Consider the following 7,397-nt stretch of genomic DNA (forward strand, 5'->3'; position numbering starts at 1 on the left):
ATATTGGAGTGATTTTTGACCTTGCAATCAATGATTGTGATAAAAAGGACACGTCATGGGGATTTCAGCAGTCAGAGACTCATGGTACAAAGCTGACTGTTGAAATCAGCTTCCTGTGCATACAGTTTTGTATGCAGGTGTGACTGGCATAGAATGTATGAAGGAGGCCTAGCATAAAAACACAATAGATTAAACGCAACAGACCCAGAACCACAAACTGCTTCAGATCTGATCTGCTTCAGATCTGCAACACAAGCCTCAAAAGCATAGCTAGGTTACTAAATGTGAACCTACAAGCTATCTAGGTTAGGCATACTGTTAGCAGGGTGGTTAAGGTTAGGTTTAAAGTCCAATTTTAAGAAGAGAAATTGTAGAAACGGGCAAGGTGTAAGACTTTGACAACTGCTGACGGGCCTGAAGAGCCCGTCTAGATGTCTCTGGAGCCACAAACTATCTAGCTAGCGTCTGCAGTCCACACATTGTTTCATGCACGTTTATCGAAACTTGAGAAAAGTGGAAATGTACAAACAAAGGATGAAAAGCTGAGGGCGGAGGATAAGTATTAGCGTTACTTTAAATGATTAGGTATGTACAATCCTGTTACTCTGGTTGTGTAAAATGCTTTTGTCACCTAACTCTGTATCTAAATCAACCACGGCGGTGCACATCTCGTGCTCTTGACCTCACCCCCTGTAAGTCTGAAACGTGCATGTTCGGAATGAGGTCTCTCTGTTCCTCTACTCTAAGGACAAACAGTTCTTAGTGCGAGAACACATGGGGACTATGGGTTGGTTTGACACATTGAGACAGTTGTGGTGGATTAAGAAAATGTAACAAGGTCGGGCTATATAAGGCAAGTCCCAACTCAGAATCATTAGGCTTTCACTCTATCTACGTCTGTGTGTGTATTGTGACCAGCCCCCTTATCAATACATTTTTAATAAAGTTCATATCCTGATTGACCTTGTCTCTCCTCCTTATTGGTCATTTAAAATATCCACCACACACCTTTATTTGCCAAGGTAGAGTGCATGATCAGTGAATATATTCAATGTACTCGCTACATTGTGGGGATCTCATTGTATGGTAATAACTACATGTATATACGACTTGCATCCTTGGCACAAAATTATTATATTCTACTCAATCCATAAGCTTCATTAATGTCATTCAGACTGTTTTGAGGTTGATACAATCGGCTATGAGAGCTGAGGTTCATAGCTAGGCTCTGAACTAATATTTATACCAAACGTTTTAGGGTCCATTCACAGATCGGCTACATAGCTAGCAACACATCCATAGGCATACAGACAATTTTTTATCCTCCGCGTAATAAGCAAGAAAAATAGCTAGCTAACTATGTAACTTCAGCTGCATTGCACGGCAAATATCAGCAAGGCAAGCTTACAAAATTTTACATTAAATTTGCAGGAAATGCTTTGGCTAGCTAGATTCTTTACCGTTTCACAAGATGACAGTCTGGTTTGCTGGTTATTACAGGAGTCCCTAAAACATGAACTTCTACGGGATCGGTGTCCCACCCGCGGGACGGTTGAGCTAACATATGCTAATCACAATAGCCTGAGGTTGTAAGAAACAAAAAATAAATCCCAGGACATAGACATATCTGATATGGGCAGAAAGCTTAAATTCTTGTTCATCTAACTGTCACACCCTGGTCAAAGTATTTTGTGTTTCTTTATTTATTTGGTCAGGCCAGGGTGTGGCATGGGTTTTTGTATGTGGTGTGTATTTATGGGGATTGTAGCTAGTGGGGTGTTCTAGCTAAGTCTATGGCTGTCTGAAGTGGTTCTCAATCAGAGGCAGGTGTTTATCGTTGTCTCTGATTGGGAACCATATTTAGGCAGCCATATTCTTTGAGTTTGTTGTGGGTGATTGTCCTTAGTGTCATTGTTCTGTGTTAGGTTACACAAGTATAGGCTGTTTCGGTTTTCGTTAGGTTTATTGTTTTGGTAGTGTTTGTGTTTAGTGTGTTTCTTCATTAAACATGGATTGCAATAGACATGCCGCATTTTGGTCCGACTCTCCTTCTCATAAAGAAAACCATTACAGAATCACCCACCACCAACGGACCAAGCAGCGTGTCAACAGGCAGCAGCAGCAGCGTAAAGAGGAATGGACATGGGAGGACGTTTTGGATGGCAAGGGCTGTTACACTTGGGAGGAGATACTGGCTGGAAGAGATCGCCTCCCATGGGAACAGGTGGAGGCACTTAGGAGAGCAGAGGCAGCCGGAGAGAGGAGCCGGCGATATGAGGGAACACGGCTGGCAAGGAAGCCCGAGAGGCAGCCCCAAAAATTTATTGGGGGGGGGCTAACAGGGAGTATGGCTACGCCAGGTAGGAGACCTGGGCAGACTCCCTGTGCTTACCGGGGGGCTAGAGAGACCGGACAGGCACCGTGTTATGCAGTGGTGCGCACGGTGTCTCCAGTGCGGGTGCATAGCCCGGTGCGGTATATTCCAGCTCCGCGTGTCGGCCGGGCTAGATTGAGCGTCGAGCCTAATGCCATGAAGCCGGCTCTACGCAGCTGGTCCCCAGTGCGTCTCCTTGGGCCGGCTTACATGGCACCAGCCTTGCGCTCGGTGTCTCCGGTTCGCCTGCATAGCCCAGTGCGGGCTATTCCACCTCTCTCCCGCCTGTTCAGAACTGCCAGTTAGCATAGAGCTGCCAGTTAGCATAGAGCTGCCAGTTAGCAAGGAGCTGTCAGTCTGCAAGGAGCTGCCAGTCTGCATAGAGCTGCCAGTCTGCAAGGAGCTGCCAGTCTGCAAGGAGCCGCCAGAGCTGCCTGTCTGCAGGATGCCGCCAAAGCTGCCAGTCTGCAAGGAGCCGCCAGAGCTGCCAGTCTGCAAGGAGCCGCCAGAGCTGCCAGTCAGCATGGAGCAGCCAGGGCCGCCAGTCAGTATGGAGCAGCCAGGGCCGCCAGTCAGCATGGAGCAGCCAGGGCCGCCAGTCAGCATGGAGCAGCCAGGGCCGCCAGTCAGCATGGAGCAGCCAGTCAGCATGGAGCAGCCAGTCAGCATGGAGCAGCCAGAGCAGCCAGTCAGCATGGAGCAGCCAGAGCTGCCAGTCAGCATGGAGCAGCCAGTCAGCATGGAGCAGCCAGAGCTGCCAGTCAGCATGGAGCAGCCAGTCAGCATGGAGAAGCCAGAGCTGCCAGTCATCATGGAGCAGCCAGTCAGCATGGAGCAGCCAGAGCTGCCAGTCGACCAGACTCTCCCAGATCTGCCAGTCGACCAGACTCTCCCAGATCTGCCAGTCGACCAGACTCTTCCAGATCTGCCAGTCGACCAGACTCTTCCAGATCTGCCAGTCGACCAGACTCTTCCAGATCTGCCAGTCGACCAGACTCTTCCAAATCTGCCAGTCGACCAGACTCTTCCAGATCTGCCAGTCGACCAGACTCTTCCAGATCTGCCAGTCGACCAGACTCTTCCAGATCTGCCAGTCGACCAGACTCTTCCAGATCTGCCAGTCGACCAGACTCTCCCAGATCTGCCAGTCGACCAGACTCTCCCAGATCTGCCAGTCGACCAGACTCTTCCAGATCTGCCAGTCGACCAGACTCTTCCAGATCTGCCAGTCGACCAGACTCTTCCAGATCTGCCAGTCGACCAGACTCTTCCAGATCTGCCAGTCGACCAGACTCTTCCAGATCTGCCAGTCGACCAGACTCTTCCAGATCTGCCAGTCGACCAGACTCTTCCAGATCTGCCAGTCGACCAGACTCTTCCAGATCTGCCAGTCGACCAGACTCTTCCAGATCTGCCAGTCGACCAGACTCTTCCAGATCTGCCAGTCGACCAGACTCTTCCAGATCTGCCAGTCAGCCAGGATCTGCCAGTCAGCCAGGATCTGCCAGTCAGCCAGGATCTGCCGAAACCACCAGCCAGCCTGGATCTGGTAGATTCTTCAACCTGCCTGAGCTTCCTCTCACTCCTGAGCTTCCTCTCACTCCTGAGCTTCCTCTCACTCCTGAGCTTCCCCTCAGTCCCGAGCTGCCTCAGTCCCGAGCTGCCCCTCAGTCCCGATCTGCTCCTCAGTCCAGTGGGGTTCTGGGTGAGGACTACTAGGCCATGGTCGGCGGCGAGGGTGGACTATCCAGGGACGCGAGGAGAAGGGACTAAGACATTGATTGAGTGGGGTCCACGTCCCGCGCCGGAGCCGCCACCATGGACAGACGCCCACCCGGACCCTCCCTATTGTTTTGAGGTGCGTTCGGGAGTCCGCACCTTAGGGGGGGGGGTTCTGTCACACCCTGGTCAAAGTATTTTGTGTTTCTTTATTTATTTGGTCAGGCCAGGGTGTGGCATGGGTTTTTGTATGTGGTGTGTATTTATGGGGATTGTAGCTAGTGGGGTGTTCTAGCTAAGTCTATGGCTGTCTGAAGTGGTTCTCAATCAGAGGCAGGTGTTTATCGTTGTCTCTGATTGGGAACCATATTTAGGCAGCCATATTCTTTGAGTTTGTTGTGGGTGATTGTCCTTAGTGTCATTGTTCTGTGTTAGGTTACACAAGTATAGGCTGTTTCGGTTTTCGTTAGGTTTATTGTTTTGGTAGTGTTTGTGTTTAGTGTGTTTCTTCATTAAACATGGATTGCAATAGACATGCCGCATTTTGGTCCGACTCTCCTTCTCATAAAGAAAACCGTTACACTAACTGCATTGTCCAATTTACAGTAGCTATTACAGTGAAATACTACCATGCTACTGTTGAGGAGAGTGCACAATTATGAACTTAAATTAATAAACCAATTAGGCACATTTGGGCAGTCGATACAACATTGAACAGATATGCAATGGTTCATTGGATCAGTCTAAAACTTTGCACATACACCGCTGGCCGAAATTGTGCCTGGGCTGGAATAATACATTATGGCCGTTCTCTTGCATTTCAAAGATGATGGTACAAAAAAATAAAAAATAAACATGTTTTTTTCATTGTATTATCTTTTACCAGATCTAATGTGTTATATTCTCCTACATTAATTTCACATTTCAACAAACTTTAAAGTGTTTCCTTTCAAATAGTATCAAGAATATGCATATCCTTGCTTCAGTTCCTGATCTACAGGCAGTTAGATAGGGTACGTCATTTTAGATGAAAATTGAAAAAAGGTTCTGATCCTTAAGAGATTTTTAAACAACCAGAATTACAATGTCATACTCATGTCACAACGCCCATAAAGCTAACCTGTTAGATGGCTTATTATGTTAGCTAGTCAGCTAGCTTGCTAAATAGCAATTTTCGGAAAAATATGCATAATCGTTTGTCTCTACATTAACTAACAAACTAACGTATTCCTCACAACTGTAAAAATGTTTGTGCATGATTCGTTATTTAAGTGATAATGCCAGAGAAGCCGGTGTTTGGAGGATATATTGGCATGGGTGTTGTTAGACCCCAACTGTTGTCACCCAGGCGAAGGATATTACAGTCGTGGCCAAAATATTAATTTTCACAAAGTCTGCTGCCTCGGTTTGTATGATGGCAATTTGCATATACTCCAGAATGTTATGAAGAGTGATCAGATGAATTTAAATTAATTTGCCATGCAAATGAAGTGAATCCCCCAAAAACATTCCTACTGCATTTCAGCCCTGCCACAAAAGGACCAGCTGACATGTCAGTAATTATCTCGTTAACACCGGTGTGAGTGTTGACGAGGACAGGGCTGGAGATCAAATAACAGACTGGAAGCTTCAAAAGGAGGGTGGTGCTTGGAATCATTGTTCTTCCTCTGTCAACCATGGTTACCTGCAAGGAAACACGTGCCGTCATCATTGCTTTGCACAAAAAGGGCTTCACAGGCAAGGATATTGCTGCCAGTAAGATTGCACCTAAATCAACCATTTATCGGATCATCAAGAACTTCAAGGAGAGCGGTTCAATTGCTGTGAAGAAGGCTTCAGGGCGCCCAAGAAAGTTCAGCAAGCGCCAGGACCATCTCCTAAAGTTGATTCAGCTGCGGGATTGGGGCACCACCAGTCCTGAGCTTGCTCAGGAATGGCAGCAGGCAGGTGTGAGTGCATCTGCACGCACAGTGAGGCAAAGACTTTTGAAGGATGGCCTGGTGTCAAGAAGGGCAGCAAAGAAGCCACTTCTCTCCAGGAAAAACATCAGGTACAGACTAATATTATTCAATAGGTACAGGGATTGGACTGCTGAGGACTGGGGTAAAGTCATTCTCTCTGATGAATCCCCTCTCTGATTGTTTGGGGAATCCAGAAAAAAGCTTGTCCGGAGAAGACAAGGTGAGTGCTACCATCAGTCCTGTGTCATGCCAACAGTAAAGCATCCTGAGACCATTCATGTGTGGGGTTGCTTCTCAGCCAAGGGAGTGGGCTCACTCACAATTTTGCCTAAGAACATAGGCATGAATAAAGAATGGTACCAACACATCCTCCGAGAGCAACTTCTCCCAACCATCAAGAAACAGTTTGGTGACGAACATGGCCTTTTCCAGCATGATGGAGCACCTTGCCATAAGGCAAAAGTGATAACTAAGTGGCTCTGGGAACAAAAATTTGATATTTTTGGTCCATGGCCAGGAAACTCCCCAGACCTTAATCCCATTGAGAACTGTATGGAAGGAAGTTTAGTCCGACGGTAGCGATTGCTGTAAAACCACCATGGCTACTCCCGCCTCCAGTAGTTGATCTCGAAGTGTTGGAGAGACTATAGAAAGATATGAAGCGTGTTGATCCATCTGTTTTGTTTAAGAGACGTGTGGATACTGTGTGTCCGGATTTTGTGGCCATTTACACAGATGGTTCAAAAGAGCCAAGGACAGGACGTACTGGGTCAGCATTTGTCGTGCAGGAATGTGAGGTGGCAATCAGGAAACGTATTACAGATCATCCGTCTGTACATACGGCGGAGCGGATGGCCATACTGTTGGCCTTGCAGTGGGTCCAGGAGTAGTTATTTGTTCTGATTAATGTGCAGTGTTGAGTCTCCAGTCCTTTAGCTCACGTAGCAGACAAGACCTGCTTTATGAGCTGCTACAAACCCATGGCAGGATTAGACAAATGTGTATACAGATAAGATTTACGAGGCAGTTGATGTACTGGCCAAACAAGCACTTAGTAGTGGGCATGTTTGATGTTGTAGTTTCAATGAGCAAGGCAGAGGCAAAACGCCTGATATGAACAGAGATGGCAGGAGCAGTTGAATAGAGATACTAAGGGCATGCATTTATTTCAAGTACAGAGGAAAGTCGGGGATACAGGAAATTAGTTTAAAACGTATATTGAGTAGAACGTCATAAGATATAGTCTATCATATTTTAGATTTTTTAAGAGCAACGGAGCTGGCAGGTAGGATTTAATTTCTCAGTCTCTGGTCCACACTCCAGTACAGTAGGTGGAGGTAATG

Source organism: Oncorhynchus mykiss, chromosome 15 (genome assembly GCF_013265735.2).
Source record: "Oncorhynchus mykiss isolate Arlee chromosome 15, USDA_OmykA_1.1, whole genome shotgun sequence".
Taxonomy (NCBI): Eukaryota; Metazoa; Chordata; class Actinopteri; order Salmoniformes; family Salmonidae; genus Oncorhynchus; species Oncorhynchus mykiss.